The following is an 11,853-nucleotide window of genomic DNA, read 5'->3' on the forward strand; positions in this document are numbered from 1 at the left end:
AGCCCTTGATGACTTGCCCCCTAGAATCCTGAGATTCAGACTGCGACTGCTTCGCTTCACGTACACGATTGAACATGTACCGGGAAAGAACCTGGTTACAGCAGACGCACTGTCCAGGGCTCCGATCCAAGCGCCGCCGACGGCGGAGGAAACGCAGCTGGAGAAGGATGTTGGTGCTTACGTCAACCAAGTGGTGGAGCACCTACCTGCGTCAGAAGGGAGGCTGGCTCAGATCAGAGCCACACAAGAGGCAGACAGTACCTGCAAAAGATTAAAGAATCTGGTGCAAACTGGATGGCCTAACAGAAAGGCTCTCCCACCAGAGCTTCAGCCATACTGGCAATATCGCCAGGATCTGCTTATTGCAGATGGACTGCTGATGAAAGGCGAACGACTTGTCATCCCGGACTCTATGCAAGAGGAGATGCTGAACAAAGTTCATGAAGGTCACCAGGGCATCACAAAGTGTATCGCTAGAGCACAACAATCCATATGGTGGCCAGGACTGTCAAAACGCATAAAGCATAAAGTGGGAAACTGTGCAATATGTGCCAAGGAGGCTCATAACTTCCCGGAACCACTGCTGACGACACTGTTACCGGACAGGCCGTGGCAGCGTGTCGGAGCAGATCTATTCCAGTGGAATGCAGCTATGTACCTAGTGGTGGTCGACTACTTCTCACACTACATAGAAGTAGCTCACCTCACTTCCACTACCTCAGCCCATGTAAAGGAGAAATTGAAGTCTATCTTTGCACGTCATGGGGTCGCAGAGGTTCTGGTCACAGACAATGGTCCGCAGTTTGCTGCAGCAGAGTTTGCAGACTTTGCCAGAGAATACGACTTCAAACATGTGACCAGCAGCCCCCGTTATCCTCAAGGTAATTCGGAGGCTGAAAGGGCTGTGGGAACAGTCAAATCTCTCCTGAAGAAGGGAGAGGATCCATACAAGGCCCTCATGGCTTACAGAGCCACACCCCTGGCACAAGGTGCATCTCCTGCACAGCTGCTGATGGGTCGAAACATCAGGACACCCCTGCCCGTCAGTCAGGAGAAGTTGGAGCCGAGGTGGCCTGACCTACAGTCTTTCAAAGAAAAGGATCAGCAGATGAAGGAGAAGCAAGCATCCTGTTTCAATCAAAGACACCGCACACAGCCGAGACAAGAGCTCAGACCAGGACAAAGAGTCTGGGTGAAGAACACCGAGCAGCCTGGGACCATCACAGGTCCAGCCCAGACACCAAGGTCCTACAACATCGAGCTGCCATCTGGAAGTCTTCGTAGAAACCGATCCCACATCAGGGTCATTCCAGAGACTTCTACAGTTACTAGATCAGGGCGCATGATTAAAAGACCAGTCAGAATGGACTTATAATAACCTGTGTCTTAGATAGAAAGCTGTTGATAAACAGGGCAGAATAACCCCTGCACAGCTTTGGGGACTCAGGCAGTCTAACCTGACCCCTAGATAGAAACAGTACATTTAAGTTAATTAATATGTGGTTTGTTTTAAAAGAAAAGAGACACTACAAGTAATGAATTTGCAAAGTTATATTGTGTGAAACATAAATGTTATTCTGAGGAATTCTTTAATAGTTGATTTCATACTGTACACTCCTGAGTTAAAGTAAAAGAAAATAATTGTGTTTGTGTAAGTACAGTAAAAGAAATGAACAGTGTTTGAAAAAAAGAAATGTTGTACTTCACTAAAAGAGGGAGATGTGGAGATATATATAGGAACCAATGTGTGTAGCTACGGGGGAACACATTAGGTGAGACACCCATTCATTACGGGGCCAGAGCTCTGCTCTGGAACCGTATTGTTATTGGCAGTATTCTGTCACTTCTTCTGCCACTTTTCGCAGTTCTGGCTGAACCGTGCAGTCGCTTTTTACGAAACTCGGCCATATGGTAGATGGTCATGAAAAACGATCAAGAAATAATTCTCACACTCATTCGTCAAAAGGTGGCGCTATAGCACTCAATTGAAAAATGCCAACTTTGAACAGGTACAACTCATGCCCTGTTTGACCTACAGCCATGAAACTTAGATACACGTATGCGTCTCCTCATGCTGAACAACTTTCACACTCTGACTTTTGACCTCTGACCTTTAGATCTCCCACCATTTTGAATTATATGAAAAACAGTCATTGGCTCCTAACTTCTGCATTTTTTCACTTATGGAAAATCCGTTGGAAATTTTTGTAGAAAGTGGTCCAAAGTTCAAGTGTGAAACGTTTCGTGCAGATTGCTCAAAAATCCCAGGAGGAGATAGATTTGAACTATTACAGTTTTATGAAAATTATTCATCTGTGCCTAAAACATACATGCAGACTCACATTTCTTTGAAACTTTGCAGAAATGTACAGGGTCATTCCAAATATCACTGAAACCAATCTTACTCCAATTGGCCAAAAGGGGGCGCTATAGCAATTTTTTGAAAAGGCAGACTTTAAACAGGCATAAGTCATGCCTCGTTTGGCCGAAAGTCGTGAAACTTGCTTACACATGTGCCTTGACTCATGAGGAACACACGTATCAATTTGACCATTAAGCTCCGCCCTTAGATTTTCCGCAATTTTGAGCAGTTTGAAAAATACTTGTTTTTGCCAGTTCTGGCTTAACCGTGCATACGCTTTTTACGAAACTCGGCCATATGGTAGATGCTCATGAAAAACTACCAAGAAATAATTCTCACACTCATTCGTCAAAGGGTGGCGCTATAGCACTCAATTGAAAGTGCCAACTTTGAACAGGTACAACTCATGCCCTGTTTGACCTACAACCATGAAACTTCGATACACACATGCGTCTCTTCATGCCCGACAACTTTCGTGGTCTGACTTTTGACCTCTGACCTTTAGATCGCCCACCATTTTGAATTATATGAAAAACAGTCATTGGCTCCTAACTTCTGCATTTTTTCACTTATGGAAAATCCGTTGGACATTTTTGTAGGCAGTGGTCCAAAGTTCATGTGTAAAATGTTTCGTGCAGATTGCTCAAAAATCCCAGGAGGAGATAGATTTTAACTATTACAGTTTTATGAAAATTATTCATCTGTGCCTAAAACATACATGCAGACTCACATTTCTTTGAAACTTGGCAGAAATGTACAGGGTCATTCCAAATATCACTGAAACCAATCTCACTCCAATTGGCCAAAAGGGGGCGCTATAGCAATTTTTTGAAAAGGCAGACTTTAAACAGGCATAAGTCATGCCTCGTTTGGCCGAAAGTCGTGAAACTTGCTTACACATGTGCCTTGACTCATGAGGAACACATCTATCGCTTTGACCAGTAAGCTCCGCCCTTAGATTGTCCGCAATTTTGAGCAGTTTGAAAAACACTTAAACCCAGGATTTTTCAGCTATTTGCGTGAAACTGTATCATCTGTGTGATCTCCTTTTTCACAGTTACTTATCTGTTGGGCCAATGGCGTAAAAATGGCTTAAATGGCTTAAATGAAGACCTCACAATCTCAGGGTCGCCAGTTCAAGCCTCACTTGATGCAGACTTAATTTAAGTTGAATTGCAAACAACATGACTGTATCATTGAATACATGTGCAACTGTTAAAGGTAATGATGAAATGCTTCTTGGAGAGAGTATGTTTTTGCAATGTATGACAAACTTCATTGTGAAAATAACCGATCTACAATCTCAAAACTTTTCAAATAGCAACATGTTTCTGAGCTTGTAGATCGGCTGCTTTCACTGGTTCACTTTTATCTTCAACAGATGACCTCAGCCTGGACAAAGCTATAGCCCTATAGGTAGTGTCTCAGCCTGTGAATCCAAAGGTCGAGAGTTTGATTCCTGTCAATGGCAATAGGTTGAGATGTCAATGGGTGAGGTTTTTCACCTGGGATTGCCCCCCTGCGTCCTATATATGACCACCTCAGCTGGGTTGGGCTGAAAAGAATATTCGCCTGTTGGAATCATTTGCTTTGTCTCAATTTCAATCTATTCCCTTTCCATGTCTTATTGTGCTATTATTGCACTTTGCTTTTTGTCTGTCTGTCTGTGGGTGGGTCATTCCACTTTTCAATTGCATTGCACAAAACATAACTGCATCAAATAATGCATGTGCAATTGTTAAAGATAACATGAAATGCTAATTTGAGAGTATTTCATGTTAAAGATAACATGAAATGCTTATTCAAAAGTATTGTTGTCAAAACTCTCTCTCTCTTCAATCTATTCCGTTTCCATGTCTCTCTCTCTCTCTATTCACTGGCCCCGTATTATCGCTGCTTGCAGCTATATTTTATACTTGTGATTCATTCCAGTTGTCAATAAAGCTACCTAAAATGATACACGACCGTCTCATCGGTGCCATGTCATTGTTCCGACGGCTCATTGTTCCGACGTATACTAACCCTATACCTAACCCTAACCCTAACCTTAACCGCACGCGGAAGCCACGTAGTCGGAGTAATGGAATGTCGGACTTATGGGCAGTCCCCGTCTCATCTATATTAGTTATAAAGTATACTAATAGAGCCTATTACAAAACCAGCTAACTTCAAAATGTTCATTATTCAGGAAATGACAAAAACAAAACAAAGAGTGGAGTTAGGAGGTTTTGTTGATCATTATTAAGAACATCTGAATGGACCTCCAAGCTCACAATGAGGTTGGAGGTCAAAAGGCGGTGGAGGCTGGAGTCAGCTAAACCAGCTAACTCCAGCTAACGTTAGTGACACCCACAGTCACGAAACTAGAGGGAGCGTAAACAACAATCTGGTACCACCCACCCATAAAACAAACATGGGCAAATTCTCCTTCTACAGCGCGGCCACCAAAGTATGGAATAGTCTAACCCCATCCCTCAAAAAATGCAGTTTGCTGGGCTCATTTAAAACAGCCCTAAAAACTCATCTTTCTGGAGGCCAAAAGAGGAGGTAGTACCAGTTTCCCGGTAGACAGTCGACCCCCCGTTTTTTTTGTACATATTTTTTGTTTTGTTTTCATGCTTTTTAGCTTTTTTTTTTTGTACATAATGTTATTCTTCTCTGTATTTTTATGTTGGTTTTTGAACTGTTTGGTTGCTTCTATATGTGTCTATGAAATGAATACCAAGGACCCCAAAAGAAACAAGTCCGCAAGGACTTTTTTGGACGGACCTTTTAGACAAAAGTATTATTAATGTAATTGTGATGTTTTACATTATTTTAGCCTAATGTTCAATAGCACGGATTTATGGAAAAACATGCAAAAGTGGAAAAATGGAGTTAGCAGGTTTCTGCCGGACTGTAACGATATAATCGTCTCTGTCGGGTGGAAACCTCTATGTCCAAAACTGTTACTTTTCAGGATTTACAGCATCACAAACACCATTGAGTCCTGTCTCTCGCTCAGGGCCCGGTGCTGAGAAAAGAACAGCTCGTAGTTGCACATATTTACTCTTCACAAAGTTCTGAGACAGCACAAAGATGGTCTTGTAGCTCCCCTCCACGCAGTTGACCATGTTGTCGATGATCCGGCGGCCGGGGACAAAGTCCCGCTCGTGCATGCAGAGACTGAAGTGCTCTCCCCGTTTGGTATAAGCTGGTAGTCCATCCAGTAGCTGTCCTTCTGACTGTAGGAGATGAAGGCGTGGTACTGTAAGTTGGCCCCTAGGAGGCGCTCTCTCTCGTTCTGACCCCGACGCTTAAAAATCAACCACACCCACAGCATACGCTGGTACCAAGCTCCACCAGCAGTGTGGAATAGCAGTCCCAGAGCAACACATACACACACAGTCAAGGGCATAAACACAGCCAACTGCATCATAGGATCACAGGACAATCTGCCTGGGTGAAAGTCTTTCAGGGCTCTTCCAGACAGCCTGGCTGGAGAGGCTACACTAGGCTACATGAACACCAACGCGCGTGCCGCCTGCACTCACACACATGCCTTGCGGCACTGACAGTGCTTCAGACCATAACAATAGTCCATTTTGTCTGAGATGTTTCTTGTCAAAAAAAGAACAAATATACAAACATATACCACACACTGTAGGCCTACAGTGGTAGTCACTACAACACTCACTTATACTGTACAGTATGTCACAGGAGCAATCCATATGCATTCAACAGTTACAGCATTATTCATTTCCACATCGGCAAAATAATCACTGAAAATCATTATTCCATATACCAACAGTCACACAAAAGTTAAATATCCAGTCCAGTGCTTTTCTATTCCCTACATACAACATACCATCACATCTTGTCAACAACATGTTTCCCTCAATACAAGAGTCACAAGGACTCCTAAAATAATGTCTTATTTTGTCATCAAATTAGCTTAGCAATAGTCAATATGCCAATACCAATATTCAACAAGAGTAGAATAACAGTAAGAATAGTAAACGTATACAGTAGTAGGCCTATGTCAAAAGCAACACAATGTGTGTTATTTCAGTAACATTAAAAGTTGACAAAGTCAACTCACTCAACTATAAGAGACTAGCAGGTTTTATGTTTGTGATGAGAGACCATAATACCACAACAAACCACATCTACTAGCACTGTCGCCAAGCAGCGAGATATATGTGTGGCGATATGAAACATATCTGGCCACATGCCATAGCCATGTTCTTAATGTTGAGTGTTTATTATCGACCCCACATTGTATGTTTTATTGTCCTATACAGTTCAAGCAACACTAGTTCATGCATATCATTCAGGGTGTCTCAATGGAGTTGTGTCTGGTTCTGAAGCTCAACTGCGTTTTATTTTGAAAGGGACTAACAGCAGGATGTGGTAATGTCTAGCCATTGTGAACCAGGCAGTCACATGAGAAGGAGACATTGTGCTGTACTGATGCATGTGTTGTATTTTTCTGCATTTCAGAAAAACTATATAAAAACAAAATATGTGACACCAGAAACAAGCCTTGTCATTCTGAGGATGCTACATATGCACCCTCCTGTTCCCAAGTTGATTCTTGGATTGTAGATCGGCTACTTTCGGACAGACTATAAATCCAGTTCAAGATGGTGGGTATTTTGAGCATGACACAGTGCAAGGCCATGGGGTCTGCGTCATAGTAACCTTGAGCATTGTCACCTTCACATTGGAGAGACACTGACGTAACCCAGTGACTCAGAGGTCAGGAGACTGGGGGGAGAAAGACGTTTTGAAATGATGTAATGGTTAGTGAGGATGACTAAGAGATAGGTGATAGAAGGAGTGAGGTGGGTTGTACTTTTTTTTTTTTTTTTTTTATACTTTATTTTTTCATATGGGCACCACAGTGAGTAGTCATATGACTACCAAGACAACACAGATTACAACAATTGGGATAACGCAGGGGAAAAAACAAGGCAAAACAAAACAAACAAAACGAAAACAGAAAAACAAAAACAAAAAAACAAATAAGGCACCAAACTAACTCTTAACAGAAAAAAAAGAGATAATACAAAAAACAAGGTACAGAGGCACATAGAAACTAACCCATGTTCAAGTTCATATTATTTTATTTTTTCTCCTGCTAAAAAGATCAGAGCAAAACGATCGTTAATTAAGTCAGTCCTTCATCAAGTGCCTGATAGTAGACCAGTACCATGTTAAAAGTGCTCCCCCATTTGGTTGTTGACTCTTCCTCTTATATTTCCAATAGTATCCTATATGCTTTTAGTTAGGCTGAGGTGCTAAGTTGTCATAGTTTACATTATAGTCACCCCCCCGTCCACACCCACACTTTCCATGTAGCGCTCCCATTTAGCCCACAGGGTAGTACTTTTACTAAGATTTCCTCTGATTTTATATGTTAACTGCTCCATTACTTTTATTTTTTCCATTAGATCCCTCCATTTCTGTAGAATCAGAATCATAAAACACGGGACGTGATGTTGATACTGTCCATTGTGCCAATAGATGGTGTGCACTCACATGAGATTTGCCTTGATGTTACGAGAGTGGCATGGGAGGTGTCTTTCTTAGACTGGGGTAAGATGTCAATTTTGGGACACATCCTCAGTAGTGTGCCTTTGAATCAGGGGGTGTTTCGGCCTTCAAACACTATACACCCTCATCAAAGGTGGCCAGCTACAGGGTGATCAAGCCTTAGCTTGTGTCCCATGCCCAATCATTAAGATTTGCCTAGTTGTTAAATGGCAGACATCCCAAGGGACTGTGCAAGGCAGGGGCGTCCTCTTCCCTGAGCCAACCCTACAGCTGACCGCATACCTCATATGCCCTCCTTAAGTTGGAGGGGTTTGAATTGGGTTCTCAGGTGGTGGGGGGGGGGGGTCATGTTCTTAGAGCCCAGCAAGGGTCCTTCCGTTTGATCCATATCCACTGGCTGCCTCTTTCAGCCGCTTCAGAAACTGCTCTGATGGTCTGCCGCAGAGCCTGTCCATGGATTCCAAGTTCCTTCAGCAATCTGATGGTGGAAGAAGCCACAAATCCTCTGCATCCCACTTCAACTGGACAGACTTTTGCGTTCCAGCCACGCTGAATTGCGTCTGCTGCCAGCTCTGTGTAGCGCAGTTTCTTGCGCTCATAGGCCTCCTCAACAGAGGACTCCCACGGGACTGTGAGTTCTATGATATACACAGACTTTCGTGAAGGGGACCAGAGTACCATGTCTGGCCTAAGGTTGGTGGAAGCGATCTCAGGTGGAAAGATTAGTTGCTGGCCAATATCGACCAGCATCTTCCAGTCCCGGGCCATGGCGAGGTGTCCAGTTTCTGGCTTTGCAGGAAGATGCTTGGGCTTTTTCTGTCCCTCCCGGATGAATGTTGTCGTTTTGATGGGATTACTTGTTCTTGGGGGTAAGGAGTTGGTTGCACTCCTCTTGATTTCAAGTGCTGCAGCCAGGCTCTTGAGGACCTGATTGTGCCTCCAGGTGTAGCGGCCTTGTGTGAGACTGGTCTTGCAACCCGACATGATATGTCTGAGAGTTGCTGGAGCTGGGCAGAGGGGGCAGGTTGGGTCCTCGCCATACCACTGATGTAGGTTTTTTGGTGACGGAAGCACATCATATATAGCTCTTATGATGAAGCTGATGTTGCTGGCTTCCATTTGCCATAACTCACTCCAGTTGATCTTTCTCCTTTCCAGGCCTTCCCACCTTGTCCATTGCCCCTGTTTAGCAAGAGAGACAGCCTTTGTACTTCTTGCAGTCTCCTCCTGTCTGTGCACCTCCTCGACCACCAGTTTCCTCCGCTCAGATGTTGATGCCTTACGCCAAGTTGGTTTGCTTGCTGCCAGGCCAAGGCCTCCTCTTCCATGCTGGGTATGTCCCACGATGTCTTGGTGTCTCAGGGCTGATGTAGCTTGCTGCACAGCATTGGTTGGTGTCCATTTCCGTCCAGTTAGTAGGGGAGGTGGAGCATTGCTGATGGTCTGGTCTTTGGAGTCCTTCAGTGTCATCTGAAGTCTTACCTTAGAGCACTTGTACTCCTCCGTTAGACTTGTGAGAGGTAGTTCAAGGACCCCTTTGCCGTAGAGGCCGATGTTACTTAGACATTGTGGGACACCGAGCCATTTCTTCGCATATGAAGTAATGGTTCGCTCCATCTTCTCCACAGTTGTTATTGGGACCTCATAGATGGTGAGTGGCCACATTACCCGGGGGAGAAGTCCAAACTGTAGGCACCAAAGCTTGAGCTTCCCAGGCAGTAGGGTCTTGTTGATGTTCTCAAGGCCATTGGCGATGTCCTGCCTCAATTGCTGCACTTGATCTTTATCCTTGAGGCTTGCGTTGTACCATCTACCCAGGCTTTTGACAGGTTGCTCAGACACCGTTGGTATCGGGTCATCTCCAATGCAGAACTTCACATCTTTAAGCTGTCCCTTGACTATGGAGATGCTTCGAGATTTGCTTGGCTTGATTTTCATCCGGGCCCATTTGATGTTCTCCTGCAGTTTTGCAAGTAGCCGCTTGGTGCATGCTGCAGTATTGGTCAGTGTAGTCATGTCATCCATGTATGCTCGGATAGGTGGGAGACGGAGCCCGTCCTTAGTTCGCTCGCCGCCCACCACCCATCTCGAGGCCCTGATGATGACTTCCATGGCCATAGTGAAGGCCAGAGGTGAGATTGTACAGCCTGCCATTATGCCCACTTCCAAGCGCTGCCATGATGTAGTGAAGTCAGGTGTTGTGAAACACAATTGCAGGTCTTGGAAGTAGGCCTTTACCAGCGTAGTGATGGGTTCTGGTACGTGGAAAAAGTTGAAAGATTCCCAGAGGAGTTCATGGGGAACTGAGCCAAAGGCATTGGCCAGGTCGAGGAAGATGACATAGAGGTCTCTCTTGTCCTTCTTAGCTGCTTGGATCTGGTGCCAAATCATACTAGTATGCTCCAGGCAACCAGAGAACCCAGGAATGCCTGCTTTCTGTACAGATGTATCAATGTACTTATTCCTTTCCAGGTAAGTGGACAGCCTCTGTGCTATTATACTGAAAAAGATTTTCCCCTCGACGTTGAGAAGGCTGATTGGCCGGAATTGACTGATGTCTGTCGCATCCTTCTCTTTTGGAATTAGTACACCACCAGCCCTTCGCCATGCCTTAGGTATGATTTCCTTCTGCCACACTATCCTCATGAGCCTCCAAAGAAAGCGTAGCACATCCGGGGCGTTCTTGTAGAGCTTGTATGGTACTCCATTAGGCCCAGGAGCCGATGCCGCTCTTGCTCGCCGGACTACATTCTCTACTTCCTTCCATTTTGGAGGGTCAGTGTCCAGGTTGAATTCCGGAGGTTGAATAGGTGGGATGTCATGTGGGATGATCATCTGCTCATGCCTTTTCGTGTCCTGGTGGACCTTTTCCAGATATTCTTCCAGTTCCTGCTTTGGTGTTTTCAGGATTCCACTCTTGTCCTTAGCGAAGAGGTCTTTGACAAACTTAAAGGGGTTTTTATAGAACCGTGTTCTTGAGTGTTCCTTCTTCTTACGAAGTTTCCTTAAGTTCTCTGCTCTTCGCAAGGTTGCCAGCCGACATTTGATGTCTGCTTGGAGTAGCATGAGACCTTCTCTCTCTGCATCAGAGGCTTTCTTCCACTGCTTTCTCAGCTGCCTTCTCTCTCTGACAAGTCTCTCGATCTCTTGCTGCCTCCTAGATTTGGCTGGCGCTGGTGGTGCCTTTCCACTTCTCCTTTTGTTTACTCCAAAGCGCTCTTCTCCGTAGTGGTAGATAATGTCTCCCATCCTTTCAAGCTTTTTCTCTACGGTGCCTACCTGTTGTTCCAGGATTTTTGTCAGGTCGTTATTGATTGTTTCCCACTCTTTCTTTTCAACAGCTTTGGGCCATTTCACACTTGGTCTGTGACCTTTGATCTTTTCCTCCTTTGGAGGTCTCTGTGGTTGGATGAGTTCGTCCACCGGCAAATCTGTGCTTGTGTTAGCCTCCTCAATGACAGGGGTGCTGATGCTCTGCGAACTTTGGTTTGTGTCCCGTCGCTGTGCTTCATTCGACTGATTTGACTGGTTGCTTCGTAAGAAGTACCGGTCAATGCGAGGTCCCTGTCTCTTCTCTCCCAAGCACCTTTTCCTCCCTTGGTGGATCTTTAATCCCCTTGCCGATGTAACTTTCTCCCAACCACAGCTGCACACCTGAAGTGTGTGTCCTGCTGCTGCTGTGGTTGTCTCATGTGCTGTGTTCTTCTTAGTCGTAGTCGTTTCCGTTCCTGGGTCTGTAACCGTGTGATCAATCGTTGAGCCATCTTCCGCCCCAGCTCTCGCAGGCTCTAGGGGTATTTTCCTTTGTTGACTTTCTGTAGCACTTAGCGGGTGTCTCCAACATACTGAAGCAGCGTTGGAGACTGCCAACATGGGTAGCTAGCCCATGACAGCCCCAGTGGGGTCTATTTCCTCCAGTCAGCTGTCTCTCCAAGCTGTCACACAGACTTTCC

This window comes from Gymnoscopelus microlampas (genome assembly GCF_963454915.1).
Source record: "Gymnoscopelus microlampas genome assembly, chromosome: 23".
NCBI lineage: Eukaryota > Metazoa > Chordata > Actinopteri > Myctophiformes > Myctophidae > Gymnoscopelus > Gymnoscopelus microlampas.